Raw genomic sequence first — 10,206 nt, 5'->3', positions numbered from 1 at the left:
ACACATCAGAAAAGGGTCAGAGTAGGCACTTTCCCAAAGAAGATATACAAAGACCAACACACAAATGAAAGAAAAACTGAAGACACATCACATCATACCCTTTTTGGTGGCTAGCATTAAAAAGTCAGGTGTTGTCCTAACCAATTTGGTTCAGTAGATAGAGCATCAGTCTGCAGACCGAAGGGTCATGGGTTTGATTCCAGTCAAGAGCATGTAGCTTGGTTGTAGGCTCAATCCCCAGCCCTGTTCAGGTGGGGTGAGGGGGCATGAGTGTGGCAACCAATCAATGTGTCTCTCTCACATTGATGTTTCTCTCTGTGTGCACCTCTCCCCTTCCCTTCCACTCTTTCTAAAAATCAATGGAAAAATATCCTCTGGTGAGGACTAACAACACTGTGAGGATGGTGATAAAAATGTCCTAAAACTGATTGTGGTGAGAATCACACCACTCTGTGACTATTACTAAAAGCCATTGAATTGCACACTTACATGGGTGATTTTGCACAGCATATGAAACTCATCTCAATAAAGCTGTTAAAATAATAAAATAAATCAGGAGTGGGGAGGCTGTGGAGAAGGCAGAACCCTCACACACTGCTGGTGGGAGTGAAAAGTGGTGCGATTTCTTGGTAAAGACCCCGGCAGTTTCTCAGAAGGTTAAACATGAAGTTAACCTATGACCCAGCAATCCCACTCCTCATTATATGCCCAACAGAAATGAAAATCTATGTCTACACAACACATATACACAAATGTAAAAAAAAAAATAGTATTCATAACAAACAAAAAAATGAAAGCAATCCAAGAGCTTACAAAGCACAATGTGTATAGTCAGACAAGGATTAGTATTTGGCAATAAAAATATACTCTACAACATGGATGAACCTTGAAAACATGCTAAGTGAAAGAAGCCAGACACAAAGGGCCACGAATTATATGATTACGATGATATGAAACATCTAGAATAGGCAGAGCTACAGAGACAGAAAGGTTAGTGGTTGCCTGGGGCTGAGGGTGGAGGGAGAGTGGAATGTTGTGGCCAAGGCATGCAGGCTGTCTGGACGGTGATGAAAATGTTCTAAAACTGATTGTGCTGAGAGTCGCACCACTCTGTGACTATTACTAAGAGCCATTGAATTGCACACTTACATGGGTGATTTTGCATAGTGTATGAAACTCATCTCAATAAAACTGTTAAAATAATAATAAAAATAAATCAGAGTCTTCCTTGGGCACCTGCTTGAGAGAAGGGCAGTTTCCAAGTCTCTGCATTCAATCTAGTTCAAAGCAAAAAATAAAAAAACAAAAAATAAAAAGTAAAACACATAGAGCTTTCTAGAAGGCAGAGCAGTTGCATTGCAACCCAGGCCCAAAGGGATCTTCGGGGACTACTGCAGCTCTTTGAGGCTCTCTCTCAGCCTGGGACGCCCCACAGCGTCACTCCTCAGCTCTACATAGGGCTACCACGGTGCCACAAGGAAACTAACATGTGGGCCTGGGCAGGGCACGGAGCTCTGCGAGGTCATGCATGGGCTCCAGACCCACAGGCACCTGCTCTAGAGACAAAGAGACGGAGCGGAAAGAGCATGAGCTTTGGCAGCACACAGACCCAAATTGGCACCGCGTCCCTTCCGCCGATTAGCTCCATGACCTCAGCCCTTTCCTTCATCTGCAAAAAAGTCGATAATAATGCCTCTCACATCAGCTCCCCTCCTCCCCGGTTTGGCTTGTTTGGTTTGGCTAACGTTTCTTGATGGCTTACTATAGACTAAGTAAATGCTGGCTATGTATTATTAGCATTTGTGTGTGTGTGTGTGTGTGTGTGTGTGTGTGTGTGTCTTCACTGCAGCCCTGGACAAAGCCAGGACTGTTTATTATTATGCCCTTTTCACAGTATTGGGGACCGAGGCTCAGAGGGCTCAAGCCCCTTCTCCGTTGTCACACAGCCGGTAGGTGAGAGAGTCACTAGGCTGGATCTGTCCTTTTATGCTGAACTATAATCTCCATCCATACAGGGGAAGGATAACATTTCACAGTCTGAGTGGGCCAGGAACCGGGTCCTCAGGAAAGAGTTCCAAGAGCCAGGTGCCCATGTCCTGCTCCTTACGTGGTGTCCCCACCCAAAGGTCACGAGAGGACACCTGCGGCGACAGGGGGCTGATGACGCTCTCCATACACACACACTGCTGAGCACTGAGTGCCTGGAGCTGTGTGTGCGGTTTCCTGGCACCTGCCGGGGGCTGACTGGCCTCCTCGAATATTCCACGTGTCCCCTCCTCTGGGGCCTCCACGGCGAGGCACACTGTCGGGGAGGACCCACGTGCTTCTGGCTTTTGCGGGGGAGAGGGGAGAGGAGAGTAGGGTCAGACAGTTAATTAACTGACCTACAACCAAAAAGAGCAGGTCAGAAGCAACAAGCAGGGGATGAGGCGGAGGCGGGGCTGTGACGCAGCCAGTGGGCCCCCAAATGCAGATATTCTCACCACGTCTCACCCAGTGAGAAGGCTCACCTTGGCCCTCCTGAGTCCAGCCGCTTGCACCCTGTGTTCCAGTGTTTCAGTGTTTCCTGGGCTGGCAGGTTACCCCCAAACTCAGCAGCTTAAAACAGCTGCTTCCTCATGGGTCTGCATTCTGTGCAGCAGGCACTTGGTAAAGGGATGGCCAAGGATGACTTATCCCCATCCCGTGATGCCTGGGGGCCTCCCCTAGGAAGACCTGAGGGCCAGGATGAGCTGTCAGCCGGGGGCTGGGGTCTCCTGATGCCGGTTCATTCCCACGCCGGGCGCCTGGGCTGCGTAGGCTCAGAGTCAGACTGAGGACGGAGCACGTCGTGCGGCCTCCCCATGCAGCGTGTCTTCCTCACATCTCAGCACAGCAGCCTCGGGGCGGTGAGACCTCTCGCCTGGTGCCCAGGGCTCCAAGCACCAGTGTTCCAGCAAACAGGGCCGAAGCTGCCCTCCTTTTCATGCCTCAGCCTGGGACACCCCACAGCATCACTCCTCAGCTGCCCCGTGGGCGAAGCAGACACAAGCCCACCCAGATTCAAGGAGCACCTTGACAGGCGGAGGGCTGTGTCGGGAAGAGGCGGGCTCAGGGCACATGTGGAAGAGCCTCTCTCAAAGGCGGGGGGCGGGCTCCCCCTTTCCTGTAGAATCCACTGGGAGGGCCTCTCAGGCTTAACAACGAGCAAAGGAGCCAGGCACCACGGAGTGCATGTAGCAGGATTCCATTTACCTGGCGGCCAGGGACACACCAGCTAATGGATGGTCTGCACGGTGGCTGCCTGGGTGGGGGTGGGGCGCAGAGGCGAATGAGGCAGGGAACCCCCTTCCCCGCCGGAGCTCTCCTCTGTTCTATATCTGGATCCCAGCGGCGGTTACACAAACGCATCATCCTCAGAACTCCATCAAGCGCTGCACTTAAAACCCATGGCCTGGACACACTAGGTCAATAAAGACTTTTTAAAGGAATCATCCAGCTGAGCTGCCCACCCCCTCCCTGCCCCCACCGGCTGGCCATGCCCTGGAAAAGGCAAACCCCGGCTCTTCCCATCCCGGCCGGTGGGTGGCCATGGGGACTCCGTTCCACCCCCACTTTCTTCTCAGTTTCAGGATCCTGAAGCCAGTGCCGGGACAGGCCAGGCCCATAGCAACGCCTCTCTTTCTGGGGGAGGAAAGCAGGAAGCAGAGTGGGTAGGGCCCTCCTGACCCCCAGGGCAGGCCGTGGGCACCACTGTGGAGCCGGTTCCTCAGACACGTAGCGGGCAAAAGCCTTCGGGCAGAAAGCGCTCCTTTGCCAGCGGTCGGCCGAGAGGTGCATGCTGTAGTGAGTCTTGTCCAATCAGGCCCGGCCAGACGGGAGTTTCTGCAAAGCAGGAAGGTTTCCTACTTGGTAAGTGTCTGCACCCCAGCTGGGCAGGGCTCCCACAGAGCAGGGCAGAAGGCGGGGAGCAGGCCTGAGATCACAGCACACCCAGGAGTCCCGGAGCCTGGGGACAGGAGACGTTTTCACTGTCCATTGCCCCTCTCCGCCCCTACCCCACCCACCACCACCCCCCAGCCAGAGCAGGTGCCAGAACCTGAGTCCTAACAGGTGAAGCCCCAGTCAAGGCCTTTCCTGATTTGTGCGCCCCGCCCCACTGGCCCACCCAGGCCCATGTCTCCCCTCTTCCACACTCAACCCCCTTTATGGCTGAACTGTGACCCCCCCCCCCCAATAATCCTCCAATTCCTATGTTGAAGTCCTAGCCCCACTATCTCAGACTGTGACTGTATTTGAAGCAGGGTCTTCAGAAGGTGAGTAGGTTAAAATGAGGTCTATGGGTGGGCCCTCGTCCAATACGCCCAGCATCTTTATGAAGAAGAGGAGGTTTGCCAAAAACGGTTTGGCTCAGTGGATAGAGGGTCGGCCTGCAGACTCAAGGGTCCCCGGTTTGATTCCTGTCAGGGGCATGTACCTGGCAGCTGGTCGATGTCTCTCTCATCTATGTTTCTAACCATCTCCCTTCCTCTCTGTAAAAAATCAATAAAATGTATATTTTTTTAAAAGAAGAAGAAGAGGAGGTTGGAGATTGGGCACAGACGTACACAGAGGAAGGCCCTCTGAAGTCACAGGGGGAAGGCAGCCATGACCAGCCACAGAGAGAGGCCTCAGAAGAAACCCACCCTGCTGACACCTTGACTTTGGACTGCCGCCTCCCAGAAAAGTGAGAAAATAAGATCTGTTGTTTAAGCCCCCAGCCTGTGGTATTTGTTGTGGCGGCTGAGGTAACTCCCTTCATCAGAATGTCACCCGTTTTTACACCTGGCCTTTGCCCAAGCTGACCCCTCACCGCACCGGGGTGCCCGTTCCCCTGCCCTCTGCCCAGCTCCGCCTCCGGGCCCTGCTTCTGGTGGATATTTCTCGGAAGATCCCGAGTTAGCTGGTTGCTGCAACACTCTGACGCTGTGCCTGTGTGCTAATCTCTGTGATGCCGTGTGTTGGTTTATGTCCTGCGGGGCCTCCTGCCCCAGACCTGGACCCAGAGGTTGCACCTGAGTCATCTGCACGTCCCTGCATGAGTGACAGGCAGCCTGGGAAACGAGATGCTCCCTTGAATTGCACCGAGAAGTCTGCTGGCTGCCTCGGCTTAGCCCTGGCAGGGTCCCGGGCCCTCACACCCCTAGCTTCTCCTCCCGCGCCTCTGTCCTGCTCCCTACAGAAAAGCTGAGAAAGGCTTCACGGCCTAAGAGACTGTGCATGCCAAACAGAAGCCCGGGGAAGGCAACACGTGAGCCGAAGATGTGGGCAGTGCGGGAGGGCTGCCAGGGGCTGGAATGGCTCCTCCTCGGGTTGGTGAAAGCAGCCCTGACCTGTCTGTGAATCTGAGGGGGTGTGTGCGAGTGCATGTGCGTGCATGTGTGTGTGTGTGTGTGTGTGTACGTGTGTGTGTGTGTGTGTGTGAGTGAGAGAGTGTGTGTGTATGTGTTGGTGTGTGTATGTGTTTGGGTGTGCGTGTGCGCATGTGTGTATGTGTGTGTGTGTGTGTATGTGTATGTGTATGTGTATGTGTATGTGCTGGGGTGTGTGTGTGTTTGGGTGTGTGTGTGTGTGAGAGAGAGTGCGTGTGCATTGGTGTGTGTATGTGTTGGTGTTTGTGTGTGTGTTGGTGTGTGTATGTGTTGGGTGTGTGTGTGTGTGTGTGTTGGGGTGTGTATGTGTTGGGGTGTGTGTGTGTGTGTGTGTTGGTGTGTGTATGTGTTGGTGTGTGTGTGTGTGTGTATGTGTTGGTGTGTGTATGTGTTGGGTGTGTGTGTGTGGGTTGGGGTGTGTATGTGTTGGGGTGGGTGTGTGTGTGTGTGTGTGTGTTGGCACAGGGGCATATGAGTGCATCTAGGGGTGGGAAAGACGGACACTCCCCTGTGCAGGGCAGCGGGTGTAGAGGCGCTGGCACCCCGCGGAGAGCACAGCGTGTGGAGCTCGGACAGACCTGGGCTTGAAGTGCAGCTCCTTTGCTGCCAGCGGATTAACAAGCCGAACACAGGAGCGAGAGCCCCGCATGGCTCCGGGCTGTGGTGGGTGCCCTGGGCCCACGGATGCTGTCCTTGCCCCCACATCGGCCTTGCCCAGTGCTGAGCCCAGCACGGAAGGCAGCCTCTTTAGGGCCAGGTTGTCAGGGGTTAATGAGAGACGGGCTGGTTTCTTTCTGAAAAACAGAGGACTGGATCGATAGCTCTCCAGAGCCAGCATTGATCAGCCAGGGCAAAGGCTCTGTGTGGAGCTGCCAGGCGTTTCTCTGAAACACCCAGAACAGAGCAATCCGGGAAGGCCGGCCGGCAGAAAGGCCCTAGGCACGTCCGTCCTGGGGTCAGCCTCCTGGGGCACAGGGCTCCCTGCCCCACCCCAGGATGGCCGCGGAGCTGACCCCAATCTCAGGTGTGAGAGCTTGAAGGGACCTGGGCTCCCTCCACTCAGTCCTTCGTCTGAGGCCCACGTTAAGCACTCAGCCATCTGTGAGCGGGGAGGGGAAAATGTTCAGGAACCTGTGCCTGGGACTCAGCATGTCTTTCTATCAGGAACACCAGCATCAACCACGGGGGAATGAGGAGTTCCTAACACCTTGGCACCAAGAATAATGACCAGTATCTCCTGTCTCATTGCAGCATTCTCAAAACATGCCCATGCCTACCTCCAAATGCCGCGGTAGTTAGGCCTGCCCCTGTGCCTTGTTCAATGCGTTCATAAGTGAACACGTCACAGATGTGTGGAGGTTTTCTATTTTGATAAGCAATTCTACCCATTTTATTTCACCAGCCTGCCCAAAGGGGCCATGATGCAAAAAGGGTTAAAGATTCCTGTTCTGCTTCAGCACCCATGGCCTGTGGGGACACTGTGGCCCGGAGCAGGCAGTGCTTTCCCTGGGGGGCCGGGGGGCAGGGGGGAGGGGGGAGAGAGACATGAAAAAGAGCATAGTAAGCCCGGTTGCTGTGGCTCAATGGTAGAGCATCGAGCCATGAGCCAGGAGGTCACAGTTCAATTCCCCATCAGGGCACATGTGGGCTCGATACTGGGGAGCATGTAGCCAATCACGTTTTCTCTCTCACTGATGTTTCTATCCCTCTTCCTACCTCTCTCTAAAACCAATAAAACTACATATTTTTTAAAAATAGCATAGTACCCAAAACCGGTTTGGCTCAGTGGATAGAGCTGTTAGTCTGCAGACTGGAAGGCCCAGGTTCGATCCCGGTCAAGGGCATGTACCTTGGTTGCGGGCACATCCCCGGTAGGGGGTGCGCAGGAGGCAGCTGATCAATGTTTCTCTCTCATCGATGTTTCTAGCTCTCTGTCTCTCTCCCTTCCTCTCTATAATATATATATATATAGATATAGATATAGATATAGATATAGATATAGATATAGATATAGATATAGATATAGATATAGATATAGATATATAGATATATAGATATATAGATATAGATATAGATATAGATATATATATATATATATATATATATATATTTTTTTTTTTTTTTTTTTTTTTTTTAAGTGGCAAGGTTAATACCCAGATCCCAGTTCTTGGCAAGATCGATAGGTGCCAAGAATCAGCAAGTGCCCATGTGATTCTGCTTTCGTTTTCAGGGAGAAGGGGAGAGGCCGAAACCAGAAACAAATCTATGAAGGTGCCAGTCAGCGACTTCCTTCCAAAGAGGACAATGCGGAAAGGGGGAAGAGGACCACGACAGAGGAGGCGCCCGCCGAGGAGTCAGCGTCCTGGGCCGGCCGACCCAGGTTAAATGAACGGCAAGAAGTCATTCTGATAGCGTGTACCTTTGATAAAAGAATGGCATTTTACTTCTACTTCCTCAAACCCCTGACCCCTGTCTAATCACAAGAAAAACATCCGTCTCACATTGAAGGACTTTCTACAAAATACCAGATCAGTCCTCCTCAAAACTGTCCAAGTCACCAAAACACAAGGAAGGCCAGAGAAAATGTCTGTGTGGTGGAGCCTCAGGAGGCATGATGACTACATGTAACATGGGATCCTGAATGCGATCCTAGAAAAGGGATGTTAGGTGAAAAAAATAAACGAAGAAAGGTGTGACTGAAGTATGGACTGTAATGAGTATTAATGTGCTACCCAGCTGGGGTGGCCCAGCTGTTTTTTGTTTGTTTGTAATAAATCTTTATTGTTCAGATTATTACAATTGTTTCTCCTTTCCCCCATAGCTCCCTTCCATCTGGTCCCCACCCACCCATCCTCTGCCCTTACCCCCCCCCCCCCCCGTCCTCATCCATAGGTATATGATTTTTGTCCAGTCTCTTGAGTGTAGACCTATTATTATGAACCAAGAGGCAACGGTTCGATTCCTGGTCAGGGCACATGCCTGGGTTGCAGGCTTGATCCCTGGTAGGGGATGTGCAAGAGCAGCCAATCAATGATTCTCTCTCATCACTGGTGTTTCTCTCTCTTTCCCTCCCCTTTCCCTTTTCTCTCCAAAACAAATAAAAATATATTAAAAATACATTATATGTCAATATTGCTTCATGAGTTCTGACAATGTAGCATACTATGTAAAATAGTAACATTCATGGCTGTGGGCTTAGGGTAACGCTTCCAACTGTTTTTACAACTTTTCTGCACATCTAAATCTCCTCTAACATAGGAAAAAAGTATTCTTTTAAAAACTGTTAAGAGTATATCTGAACAGTGAGGTTACAGACAGTTTTTTCTTTTCTTTTTTTTCTATAAGAGAACATTTATTGGGTAAGTTAGAGGTAGATGTGATTCCTAGAATGGGCTTAGGAAACAAGTTATGAAGGTAAAGGAAGGGCCCTTGTAGCTTGGGAGTGGGGGAGCCAGTCGTAGCATGGGGAGGGCGTGGGGGGTGGAGGGAAAGGTCCAGATCTGCTCCCTGAAGGGAGAATTGGCGATTTCTTTTCCTTATTTTACTTCCCTGTGCTCTCTAAACAGTCTATGATGAATATGTTTTGCTTTTGTCTCAGGAAAAATTTCCACAAACTTTGTTTTAAAAAAAGAAATGCATGAATGGGGTGTCTGGCCCTTTGGAGACTGAGTGCTTATAAATAAAAAGTGTAATTGGCGTGGCTCCTCGGGCAGCGGTTAGAACCAACGTTATCATCCCTCTCCCAGGAGGCTCCCGCCGCCAGGGCCTGGCACTGCCCCAGGAGTGGGTGGTGTGCTCCGAACCTGCCAGCGCTCTTCCCGGTGGTGGTGTGGGGCGCTCCTGGCTGGCAGGGCCGGGGCAGGAGCCAGGGCAGCTGCTGCAGGGCCAAAGGGCTTGCCCAGGTGAGGACACGCTGCTGACTCAGCGAGGCCCGGAGGCCAATCAGCCCTAGAAAATCCTGTTCCCCAGCTCCCAGCCCGCTGTCGGCTCGCTTCGGCCCGGGGCCTCGGAGTTCCTCTGTTCCCACCACACCAGCAAGGGAAAGACCGGACCAGACCAGACCAGGCCAGACCGGGCCAGACCGGGCCAGACCAGGCAGGGCCACTTGCTGGGTCCCAGGTGAAGGTCGTTCACCATCATTTAGACTCAAAGGGTTCGTAAAGCAGATGGTGGTCCCCCCTCATCTGCAGTTCCCCTTTCCATGGCAACCAGCCTGAAAAGAATAAATGGAAAATTCCGTAAGTAAACAATTGATAGATAAGCTTTCCGTGGTACGCCATTCTGAGCAGCATCTGCAATCTCATCATGCTGCATCTCAGGTGCCGTGTGCACCACCAGTCTGACCGTGTCTCCTCCGGTCTGTGCTCCCGGCTTGTTCGTCACTGAGCTGCATCCCGGCTGTCAAGTGGACTGTCCTGGCGTCGCAGTGCTTGTGCTCCAGTCACCTGATTTTACTTAATAATGGGCCCCGAGAGCCAGAGTGGTGATCTGGCAGTTTGGGTTGGCCAGAGGCCATACGTGCTTCCTTAAAAGTGAGAGCACCCACCACCTGCACACAGTATTACGGCATATTGTTACACTTGTCTCATTTTGTTGTTATTGCCGTTACTCTCTTACTGTGCCTAATTTGTGAATGAAACTTCTTCACAGGTATGTATGCATGGGGGAAAAAACAGCACATCTACACAGGGTTTGGTACTACCTGTGGTCTCAGGCATTCACTGGGGTCTTGGAGCGTATTCCCCGTGGGTAAGTGGGGACTACTGTATTCTATGACCTCACTCTTTGGAAGCTGGCACTTGGAGAGGGTCCCTGA

The 10,206-nt window shown here is 51.9% G+C and overlaps 1 long non-coding RNA gene across 1 annotated transcript; it reads left to right on the top strand.

The window, feature by feature from the left end:
* Positions 1-4,930: 4,930 nt before the first annotated feature.
* LOC311628115 lies at positions 4,931-8,183 on the top strand. The gene is made up of 2 exons (XR_014795967.1): positions 4,931-5,269; positions 7,621-8,183. It is a non-coding gene; the product is annotated as an uncharacterized lncRNA (long non-coding RNA).
* Positions 8,184-10,206: the final 2,023 nt, after the last annotated feature.

Source organism: Pipistrellus hanaki (assembly GCF_964339955.1).
Source record: "Pipistrellus hanaki genome assembly, chromosome: 9".
Classification (NCBI taxonomy): domain Eukaryota; kingdom Metazoa; phylum Chordata; class Mammalia; order Chiroptera; family Vespertilionidae; genus Pipistrellus; species Pipistrellus hanaki.
This window is presented reverse-complemented; position numbering and strand designations above follow the sequence as displayed.